The following is a 12,689-nucleotide window of genomic DNA, read 5'->3' as shown; positions in this document are numbered from 1 at the left end:
AGAACTTCTTAGGGGAAGGGGGGTCAAATACATACCATCATAAAATATAGATAATGATAATTAATTACTTACATAGCATGTATAACTAATATATTTATGTATTTATAATTATATTCATTATTATAATTGTTAATATATAGTAGTAGGGCAATTTATAAATTATGTTATTTTTATAATATATATAATATGTTATATATACAATGTGTTTTGTAATATAAATTTTTATATTTTAAATATAAATACATACATACAAACACACATACACACAAATAAATATACTACAATATACACACTATTGAAAAGAAAGTGTGAGATTGGGGAAGCTTGTGTGTTTATGCATGTAGCTATGCTATATAGGGCTACAGAGAGAAGTATGAAAGTCATACTTTCTTCAACCTTTCATACGCCACAGAAGACTAAATATTAGGTTGTATATAAAGAGCTCTTAATAAATTATTGTTCAAAGATATAGATTGCAATAATAATTTGTGACCAGCCAAAGAGGAGGCACAGATAAATATTGTAATAAAGGTAAAGCTGGGGCATATTAAATCCTTAAGAAGGATTTAAATCCTTAAGAGGGATTAAATCCTAAATGTCATTAGGTCAGGATATGATTCAAAAAAGTGTCTTGCAATCATTTACTAACCAAACACTTTTTTTTTAAAAAACTCCTTCAAACAACCTGAACATATACTTTTAAATGTGTATTTTTCAATAATGACAAAGCAGATTTTGAATATGTCATTTTAGAAGTTTACAACTATTGGGCAGATGCTCAACATAATTATCTTGTGATTAATCTAAATTGCTGCTAAATTTACCCTCGCTTACACACGAAAGCAAGCTATGTAAGCACACTGGATTTTTTAAAGTTGACGTTTTATACTGAAAATAATTTTATAGCTAAGAAAATGAATAAAAAATGTGACATTTCTTGAAAAAATACCTCATGTAATATTACATCTCTCTGGCAGAACTTTTTTCCTTCTACTAGGTTTAGAGAATACTATATAAATTATACTCATTTATGTTTGCAAAAATCATATTTTGTTATGTCTAAAATATCCATAAAGTGAGAAAAATGTTATCCCTTCGATGTCTACTCAGTTTGTTAAAATCTGTACCTTACTGAAAAATTGACATACCAGGAGAATTTATATAATCAGTAATCCACTCAGTGTTTGCAAAGAAATTGATACAGCAACTAAGAGACTCACCATGTTGGTAGAGGGATTAAACAGCCATAGCAGAAGTGTAGTTCATATTTGCTTTAGTAATACTGGTAGAGAGATAGTGTCTATGTGATACTTACTGATGAAGTTTCATTTCCTTCAGCTAAAATACACTGTTTTGAAGGAGAGTGATTTGAGCAAGTTCTTGCCTAATACAAGCACGTTAGTTAAGGCGGCAGGAGGGGGGGGTGCTAGATAATGGTAAAAATTAATATTAGGAAAGGCTTGAGTAATTAACTCAGTGTTGGCTTTGTATCTAGCCTTTTACATGTAAATGCATTTATTATGCACGAGCAAAGGTATGCATTCATGTTAGAAAGGTGCAAAACCCAGCAAAATTTAGGAGGTCTCTTATGGTGGGGAGAGGGACTGGGGAGGGGGATGGGACGGGGTGGAACGGGTCATTGGGGAGAAAAAAGGACATCTGTAATATTTTAAACAAAAATAAAAAAATAAAAAAATAAAAAAATAAAACAAATCTTGGGAAAAAAATAAAAACATAAAGATATAAAAAAAGAAAAAAAAAATATCAACATGTTTTTTTATTTTGTTGTTGCTCATTATGAGTGACTTTCAGAATGTCATTTTGTCCTCAGGGTTTTTTCTTTAAAAACCCTATTTTTATCTGTCTGCTGGTTTTGACATTGTCCATCTCTAGTCCTATCTTCAATCTGGCTTCCCCATTTTTCCCTAAGAACCAAATTACTGAGTCATGGGGAGTTGGTCATTTGCACATCAGTTAGGGTATTTTTAGAGGCAGCCTTAGTCTAGTACAGCAATAGTCTGATGTCAGTGGGCCTGAAATACATATTCTCTGATAGAATAACCAAGTTCTGAGAAGTTGCAAACTCGTCTCATTTTAGTTGTAACATTTATATAGCTACAATATGTTACCTTTACTTTTAAATGTCCATAGTCTAATATCTACTGCAACAGAATAATATGTCTCATTACTTTCCTTTTAAAAGATGAAACTGAGATTTTTAACCTTAAGGAGGAAGACAAATGCTGAAATGGGAACTAAAGGTTTGAGGACACAAGAAAAATAAATCTCAGCATAGGTAACATAATGATTTGAAAAGGTGCAAAAAAAAAAAGAGAAAAAAATATTGTTCAGAAGTAATTGAAGTGAAAGTGACCTCTAGAATCGCAAATATCAAAAGGATCTTAAACCATAATTGTCAAACCTACTAACAAGTAAGTCTTGCTCAAGTGACACTGCACAAAGAATGCTATGAGCTGGAAATATTCAGAAAGAAAGAGAAACGGTGAGAATACAGGATGACCTGACCTCAACAATCTATTACTTTTTCCGGAGGTTCCTAGGTGGTAAATGCTAAAAGTATGCACTGTATTAAAAATTATCTGAGTTATTCTGAATCACTGTTCTAAATATAATGAGCGTCCACTGGTGAACTATGGTAGGCTATAGGACACTTTCATTCTTGGGAAAGGCCTAAAGTGAGCTCCAAGGCAGGCTGAAAGGCCCTTTTATTTCCTTTTTCTTTAAGTTCAAACCAGATTCTTATACCTATCACTCCAAATATGAGAAAAGGCCTCACAGAATAAGACGATTCATATATTATAGTAGAAAAGACTAAAAAGACAAAAATCCAAGAGAAGTTGAAACTGACAAGAGAGAAGTCTCATGTATATAATTAAGGGAAAACCCTCAGCATGTATTACCTTTTCTATTTAGGGTGATGAATAGAATAAAAATGGCCTTAAGGAGGGATAAATCATAGCATATCTGAATAACTAAATAAAATAAAATATAGCTAGGTCATAGGGAATGAAGAAATGAGGCATAATCTAAAGATGAAAACACAGGGGGCTCGCCTGGAAGGTTCTTCTAAGCTGTATTGAAGATTGCAAAGTTGAAAAAGCTAAGACTAATGGGAAATAATTAAATAACTAGGCAGGATAATGACATGACTGTAAGTAGAATTTTAAAGTATCTTTCCACCCCAAGTTCATGATTATTTAGAGTAAGGTAATGGTGGTACAAGTAGGGATGAGTTAAGAAATTTCAGTGACACGTACATAGGTCATAATCAGGCACTGTGATCCATTTAATATTGGTGAAAAAGAGGGGAAAGTTAGGCTGGTGGTGTGACTTGGATCACCGGATGAGTCGTGCTGCTGACACTGGATTGAAAAGTATAAATTTTGTGCTTGGATTGGTGATATAATGAATTAAGTCAGAAAACAGATAATAATTGCTTCACAGTTACCTTGTTTTTTTTTATATTGTGCCGAAGAGCCAATTAAAAATACAAACAACTTAAAGAAGGAAAGAATTTGAAGCTAAATATAGAAAAGATTAGAGAAATTTAATTCTAATATTAATAAAATACCAAAAAATGATTGCTTTTATGAATTTTCTAAACTTACTTTGCCTTTCTTCTTATTTATTTATTTACTTATTTGTTTATGGCTTTAAGAAAACTACTTAATACATCTGGAGTTTGAAGTTTTTTACCAAAGACTGAGCATTTTCTTTATTATCACTTAGTCTTTCATTCATTGTTCATTTGCAATATCCTATTAGTTATATATTGTTATTCATATGTGTTACGTTTTACGCCCTCGCTTTTCTTCCTCCTATAAAGACAGTATCTTTGCTTTCTCACTTTTGTTTAGTTCTATAAAAGAGTAGCAGTTAACAGCAGTTCCTAAACAATTGCAATGTCATACTGGACAATAGGTAGGTCCCCAAATGGGGGAATTGATTAGGGAGAGAAGCTGATGGCGAGAGAGAGAGAGTGGGCTGGGAAGGGGAGAAAGGCAGTTTTATGTGTTTTGGGTCAACACAGTTTGTTGTGTAGAAATGGGAGGTCTGTAAATACAGAAAAATACATTGTGGAAAGTTATAAAACTAGGCTATACATGTTTCATTAATTCATTTTTTTAAAATTAAATTTGTTGAGGTGACATCGGCTAATGGAATTACATGTTACGATTTTATGATATATCATCTGTATATTGCATTGCGTGCTCACCACTCAAAGTCAGATCTCCTTCCATTCCATATACTTGACCCCCTTTACTCCTTAACTCCAACCCCCTTCCCTCTGTTTTCTGTGCATGAGTTTTTGTTTGTTTTATTTTCTTGCTTGTTTATTGACTGCTTTCAGTTATGTCTCCCACATATGAGTGAAATCATATAGTTCTTGACTTTTTCTGTCCAACTTATTTTACTTTGCATGCTCTATTCATTGCAGCATTATTCATGGCAGCCAACACATGGAGACAAGCAGTGTCCTTTCATAGATGACTGGATACAAAATGTGGTACGTATATAAAATGGAATATTATTCAGCCATAAGAGAAGATGAAATACTGCCATTTGTGACAACATGAATGGATTTTAAGAATATCATTAATTAATTTCTATTAATCCATTAATTCTATGAATTATTTAATGTTTATTTTAGCACTTGGTTTAGATATAACCCAAAGAAGAGACTGATCATGTTTGCTGAATCTTCATAAGGAGTACATTTAAAAAGCAGGCTTCTTACCTTGGTTAAAGGAGACCCTGCCTCTCAGTCTACTGTTATCACATGACTATGGTTAAGGGCCTGACCTACAAATGTTGCACCAATTGTTGAGTAAGGAAAAATGAATACATTTTACTTATGAGTGTAAATTATACCAAAACCAACTATATTACTGCTGATGCAGGTCATTTTTTAAACTATTAAAAATATAACAGTGTGTACTTTGAAATAAAATGTGTATATAATACACAATTATGCAGGCATGTTGAGTTCTTTGGTTTCTTTCATTACATTATGAGATAGCTGATACTTGGTTTTATCTGAAAAGTTACCAGTGAGGTAGTACTGATATCTGTAGGCTCCAGGAAATTATGTCAGTTTCAGGAAATTATGCAGTGTTACATTATCATAATTTAAATCATTTGTGTGAGGTTCCATTATGCGTGCATCATGCTGGTGTACAGATTAATATTGTGTTTATTCTTATTTATAATTATCTGACATTACTATCATAATTATTAAAAATACTTCAAATATCAGCCATCTTCTGATTTTATTAAAAATATTTGACATTGATAATATATTTTTTAAATACATGAGATCTCAGTCACCTTCTGACTTAGTATATTTGAATTTATTACTGTATAAATGAATATATATGCACATAAGTATATGTAACTATGCATGCTATACCTTTGAAAGGATGCATGTAACGCTATATATAGATATGTATACACAAACGTGTGTGTATCCAGGGAGCAGTGTTTGTTTTCTAATCCACTAAATCATCTCAATGTTCTTAAAGAGTGAAATTTTTGTATTATAACTAATCTAAGCCACTGAGTGTTATTATGGATCAGAATCTTGCTATTTAAAATATTTTATTTCAGTAAGAGCTATAATGCACATTATTGATGGCCCATTTGAATATATATACTCAACACTTGAGCAATTACATATATCTTCTTTATCAAAATTAAGCCACACTCCTTTTTTTGTTTGTTTTTTTGTGTCTTTCCACGACATAATTGTAATAAAATTGACATTTTAAAAGATATATGTTTAAAATAGATATAAGGTTATATATCACAGTTTCCTGAGCCACATTTCTGTGACAAAAATGTCAGCTTCTGATTGATTGACTGGTAGATTGTTTAATACAGGGATGGCTGAAAATATTTTTATCAAGCGACATCCTTCACTTTACTGAAACGCAGAAATATGTATTTCCAGTACTGTCACTGGTGTCTTTTAGCTCTCGTTCCCACTGTCATATTTGCCACAACTTTTAATGCTGGATCATGAAGTACGGGTAAAATATAGAAGAAAATTTAAGATTTATCCAAAGCATGTTTAAAAACATAGAATGTGTAGTTTTAATTATCTATTTTACCACAAAATCATCAATATTATAAGCAATATAAGTATTGATAATAGTTGTAATAATTGAAGTACATATCAAGGCTCAAAAAACATGATAGGTTTTACACAGTAGATGGCACACTTCGGGGCCCAAAACAAGAACTGCATGCACTAAGATTTAGACAACTAGGAATATACTTAGTTATTCTTACTGGAGAAGATATAGATATATTGAAGAAAATGGTGGTGAAAATTTATTTAAGTTAATCATAGTTTCACTACTACATTGAAAGAATAACTATTTATCAATGGCAATTCCTCTTTATGAAAGAGTAAACACATATATATATAGATTGAGATACTGAGATGAGTGCATAGCCATGAAAATTATTTTAAATGAATTACATGGGAAAGTATTAGCAAATTTATTTTTATTTATTTTTAAACTCTCACCCAAGGATATTTTTTCCATTGCTTATCAGAGAGAGTGGGAGGGAGAGAGAGAAACACTGATGTGAGAGAGACACACTGACTGGTTGCCTCCTGCACTCGCTCCAACCAGGGCCGGGGATCGAGCCTGCAACAGGGGTACGTGCCCTTGGCCAAAATCGAACCCATGACCCTTCAGTCCACAGGCCAATGCTCTAACCACTGAGCAAACTAGCTCGATTATTAGCAAAGTTATTTTAAATAAGAAAGCTGTAATCATGACACAACATTGTAATGCATATATCCCCTGCAATATATGAATGATGTACATTATACTCACATGATTTTATGCATATAGCTATACTCATATGCACACAGGTATGTGTGCATGCATATATATACATGTATATCATGCATGGAAAACTATCTTGTAATATAAACTAAATACACATTGATTACCACATAGTTTTACAAGAGAAAAAAATTTCCTGAAATAACAAGCTAAACTATTAACAGTGGCTCTTCTTTGTGTTGTGACACTATGGAGGATAATTTTAAAAGGCTTTTATTGTTTATCATACTTTCTATATTCTTTATAATTTGAATTTGTTTGATAATAATTTTATTTTACTTACTTATTTATTTATTTATTTATTTATTTATTTATTTATTTATTTATTTTTAAATATATCTTTATTGATTTCAGAGAGAGGAAAGGAGAGAGAGAGACAGAAACATCAATGATGAGAGAGTCATTGATCAAGCTCACAACCCGGGCAGGTGCCCTGGCCGGGAATCGAACCCTGATCACCTGGATCCTAGGTCGACGCTCAATGGCTGAGCCATGCCCGGCTGGGCTGTTTGATAATAATTTTATATAAAATTAGAAATTATTTGTTTTCTAGTATAACAAAATATAATCCATAAACTTTAATCTTGTTTCTTTTTTAGCATGCATAGTACATTGACATGTTTTGCTATGATAATAAGACATCGTGTGTAGTAAGCATTTAAAGCACAGGGAAATATTTTTAAAACACAATTTGTTTTGTTTGAATGAGAATAAAAATTGAGCACAGTTAACTATCCACACTGACCCTGAATGGGATGGATTTTAACCTTTTTCTAATATATTTTACACTTAGACTGTCACAGATAATAAATAAGAAATTTATGTGTTCAACAGTTTTTTAAACCAATTACTAACCCTATAACACCAACCAGACTGACAATGGAGCCAAGAAGAATATATAAGTTCTAGATCCTTAGATGGCTTGTGGTTGACTCAGCAAAGGAGACAAAGTGAAAATGTAATCACACAAATCATCACCATTCTAATACATGTGATCAAAAGACATCATGGTTGGTTGCTATGTATGTGTTGGTGGGGGGTTTCAAGAGGCAAATCCAGTATTTGGAAGTGACATTTAATGTGGAATGTACACCCTGTTAAAGTTATTAAATATTAATAGATGCTTGGAATAATTGACACTTCAAAAGTAGATAGAGATAGCTAGGTAGACAGGTAGATGACAGAGAGGGAGACAACCACAAATTCAGTTATACTGAAAATTTGCCAACATGTCTTCTTTCTTAGTGAGAAGAAAGATAAAAATTTTACTGTTTCTCTCTATTTTCTGTCTTAATTGATACGCAACAAATGTAAATAGAAAACTAGAATAAGATATACACTTTGTTTGTGCTTTGGCTTCAGTTATCATACATGTTTTATCATGTGCATGCATTAAACTTTTAAAAAGTTACTTAAAAATATATGCCATCAAATAAATGTTGTGATAGAAAAGTTGGACTTACATATGACTTGAAATTAAAAAGTCAAAGACAACAGCATATCTAGATAATTTTACAATTATCTATGTACAATTGAGGAAAAAGCTAAACTATGCAAAATATAGTCAACATTGTAAGTTTTTAATAAAATAATAATTTAAGTGGAATCCTTTCTAGTGTTACTTTAAAAAAGCTATTAACTATAAATTGAATAAATATCAAATGATGAATAAAACATACTAGGTTAGAAAATACATCAAATCACTTAAGAAAATTTTGGAAAGTCAATAATTTAGCCTTATCTTTGACTATTAGATCAACACTAATGAATAAACCTTTTTTTTTTTAAAACATCAAAGCTTATTTGAATGGCCAACGGTCAAAATAATTATAACAGAGTAAGGGGATTTCCTTTACTGCACAAAACACTTTGCCTTGCCACCTGAGAACACTCCACTGAACATGCTATAAGAGAAAAGGCAAAGGCTACACTTCAGAGCGTTTACTGTCAGAAAGCCATACGCAGAGCACCTCAGTGATTCAGATTTTCTCCTTAGTTGGCATTACTTTAGGGTCCTAGTGCCTTGAAAAACATACCCAAATTAAAAATTACTGTGCATTTATAAAGCCCACACATTTATTATCCTAAAGCACAATGTTCTCCAGATTATAGTTATTTTCAGGATACTTTGTGTTGATGCACTCAACTTGTTTCAAATAAATAAAATCATCATAACAACTAGCATTTCCTCTCCTAATTTACAACATGTAGTCAAAAACCTTTAAGAAAACAAATAACTTCCAGCTTTCAGTTCTGCACATAATGAGCTTGGAGGTAACACTCCATGTGAACACATAACAAGCTGAACAAACCGAGAAACCAACATTTCTTGGATCCCTAAAACTGAGCAGGACACAGGACAATGGCTACCTCCGAGACTGAGGGGACACGTTAGTGAATACAGGGAGCTATGACTTACCTGGGCACAGACTCCCAGGCAGATGCCACCTCTGGAACCAGCGCCTGCAAAGGAAACCAGAACTGTAACTGACAGATTTCTGGAGGCTCAGTACAAAAAACATTAAGAGTCAAACCCCAGAGAGACCCAGACTTAGGGGGCTCCACAATATTATGAGATTTATCTCCAAAAGTCAACAAAATTACTGCAGTAAATATTTGAGAAAAATCATCTCATGCTTCCAGATAGATGCGGGGGAAATGAACCATTAAAATACCAGAAAGGTACTGGCACAAGAACAGGCATATAGATCTATGGTACAGAGCAGGGACTCCAGAAACAGACCCACTCCAATATGGCCAAGTGATACTTGACCAAGGTGGCGAGAGCATACAAACTAGACCATGCAAACTTCAACCATACACAAGAATAAACTCAAAATGGGTTAAAAACTTAAATGTAAGTCAGGAAACCATAAAAATCCTGGAAAAAAACAGGCAGTAAAATCTCAGACATCTTATGTAGCCCTATCCTCACAGATATATCACCTAGAGCAAGTGGTCAGTATTTGCAATGGAAACTAAAATATTAACAAGCTGACTGAAGCGTCAATTAAATAATCTGTGATGGAGGTCACTGTTTTTCGTAATTTCTGATGATGTCAAGTGTGAAGTGTTTTGGGACAAAACAATGTCAGAGTCTGTTGTTGAATATTTGAAGTGACTCTAAAAACTCATGGAAGGCACCATGCATTCTAGTAACTGAATGAAAGAAAGCGCGTACAGGCAGTGATTAGTATTGGGGGGGTGAGTGCTTAAGCAGCTTCTCTCTCTACTCCTCACTTCCCTCTAAGGCTTCAGGAGGGACTAAATCTAATAAATGAATCTGGAAAGAAAAATACAGTGCCCACGGATGACTACAGTATTTGTAAGACAATGAATATGCATGTACCTGATTTTAGATAAAATAAAATGTGAAATAACATGGGCCTTAGAGACAAAATTAGTTCCATATGCCACTTTCCTCAGTGTAAGCTTCATCACGATTCAAGGTGTTAATCGGCCGTGCCACTTGTTCTGTGTTCTTATTTCTCAATAGTTTCAAAACCCGAATAAAGAAAAATGGTGCTCTTCATTTCCCTTCGTTCAAATCCCAATAACTATGTTAAGAATTGCATCCCTTCAACTAAATATAAACAAAAAGCCACAGCACCATTTTATGTTGTGAGCCAGTAAGATCAGATTAGTCTCAGAATGTTCCTTTGGTCCTGAAGCAAGAGAGGAAATTTAAAAATAAATAAAATGGAGAGAGTAACATTGCTCACATTTCCATTAAGGTAATTGTTCCTTAATCTAAAAGTGCTACGTTCATTTTGAGGATAATAAATCAGGCTCTGCGAAATTAACTTGGTTAGGATTTACAGACATGAAGCAATAGGCAGTATATTGCTTAAGATTTTGTAAAGCATGAAAACTATCTGAAATTATATAACATGACACTCTAGACTATTAACATACATAGCACATAAATTAAAAGCCATTGCCCTTTTCTGACTCAGATTTTTGAAATTTAGTGAAAGCAACAGTTTATAAATTCCGAAATAAATTCAAGCAACCTAACTTGTTTCAGGCATGAACCATATGTTACAGATGCCATTTTATCCTGTTACCTAAGAAACTACTTGCATCTATCACATTACTCCAGGGCCTATTTTCCTCTTTAAAGAATTCATAGTTAGTCTTCTGTACCCCAGAACCATATTGTTGCTACCTCGGGGACAGGTTGCTTAGATTCTATGAATGCTTCCTGTAAGTTTCACCTATGATGACAATATTATCCAAATAAGGACAAATGACAAAAGCACTTTGTAGCTCATGTTTAGTGTTGTTTGGCCAGGTTCCTTGGGCTGTTGATACTACTCTCCTGTAATCTATTCAGCCAGAATAATCTTTGTGAATTTATAAACTATCAAGGGGCATAAATCATCCTCAACTCCAGCTAGGCCACATTTCTAAATGTGCCAGTCCTTGATCTTCCCATGACTCTAAACCAGTCAGCACTTACCAGCATGGCGTTTTTATTCTTACCTTTCTTACTGAAAATATTGATTCAGTTGAATATCTGCCAAGCCCTCTTCCCTCTCACATTCATCATCTTAATGGAATCGCTATCCGTATAGTATATAAAAAAAATCTCTTTAGTTATAAAAATAGCACTAATTTAAAAGGAAATAATAATGTAAGTTCTCTGAATTGCTCTCTGTTAATTATTTGATAATTTTGGTGTCTAACATAAAGATTTTCTCACAGTAAGTGTTTACTAGGCTTTTATGGACTAAATGATTAAACAGTCCATCTTCAATAAAATATAGATGACTGCAATACGTTTTGCTTATTAATCAAACCGTATGTGAAGAGATCAAGAAATTTGTAGATGATAATGGGGAAAGGGAAAAACATATCCTACAATGTGAAACACAATAAAATCTTCCTAATGTTTTTCCTTTAAAATTCACACATTAAAAAACTATGTTTTAAACTCTATATTCCTGCGTCTGTTCTGTTTGGTTTCTGTTTGGTGTTTCTGTCCCTTTAAGCTCTTGAGTCACTATGTGCAAGGCAGAAGTGTTCTGATTTTCAGAAATTTATCAAGTAAATTTGAAAACGTGTGTTATTTTAACTATAATTTTATCCTTGAGTGTTGTATATGATTTGTATTTGAGATATGATTTATGCTTTTGAAGATATTCATGGTAACAAGTTATCTGTCTTTTAAGAAATTTAGTTGAAATAGGTTACCAGTAACTTCACATAAAAAATACTCTTTAATATGGTTTTTAAGATTACTATTGCTTCTACTTTTCTCTGTTAAAACATAAGGCTCAAGTTTTTCATGGTCATTCTCACACAGGTAGTAGGAGTAGCAAAGCACCCACTTAGTATCAGCTTTTAATTAACAGTAGACCCTGAAACACTTGGCCAATAAAAATATCAAAATAAATAATGAGAGAAAAACATCAGATGATTTGCTATATAAGATCCGATAGAGGGAAAGTTTGGCCAGTCAGTAATTTTATTTTGTTGAAGATACTTGACGTTTCTGACAGAGTTGTCTTAAGAACTCCAATGAAAATCAGAAACCTGGTAGAAATGAACTACTGTCAAGGTAACTGATAGAAGTATTATCTAATGACCCAACACAAAAATTTCGCAAATCAGGAGAGACTGAAATGTGCATAGGTTGAAAGATCGGTGTCTCCGAAAGGGGCTTTTTCTTTTCATTTGGCAAGAAGAGCACTTCCACGTCTGCTCGGGCAAGGCTGTTTGCAAGGGGCACACCGCCCCCGAGGCCTGGGCTCCTCCACCGGGAGCTCGCTTGATTCCACGGTTTCAGTTACTCGAGGACAGCTT

General features: G+C 33.2%; 1 pseudogene; it reads right to left on the bottom strand.

The window, feature by feature from the left end:
- LOC107545914 (rhomboid domain-containing protein 3-like) overlaps window positions 1-11,349 on the bottom strand; it is an 80,896-nt pseudogene extending 69,547 nt beyond the window's left edge.
- Window positions 11,350-12,689: the final 1,340 nt, after the last annotated feature.

This window comes from Miniopterus natalensis, chromosome 3 (genome assembly GCF_054644295.1).
Source record: "Miniopterus natalensis isolate mMinNat1 chromosome 3, mMinNat1.hap1, whole genome shotgun sequence".
In the NCBI taxonomy this organism is placed as follows: Eukaryota; Metazoa; Chordata; class Mammalia; order Chiroptera; family Miniopteridae; genus Miniopterus; species Miniopterus natalensis.
The sequence above is the reverse complement of the archived record's forward strand: the minus strand, read 5'-3'. Positions and strand labels throughout refer to the sequence as shown.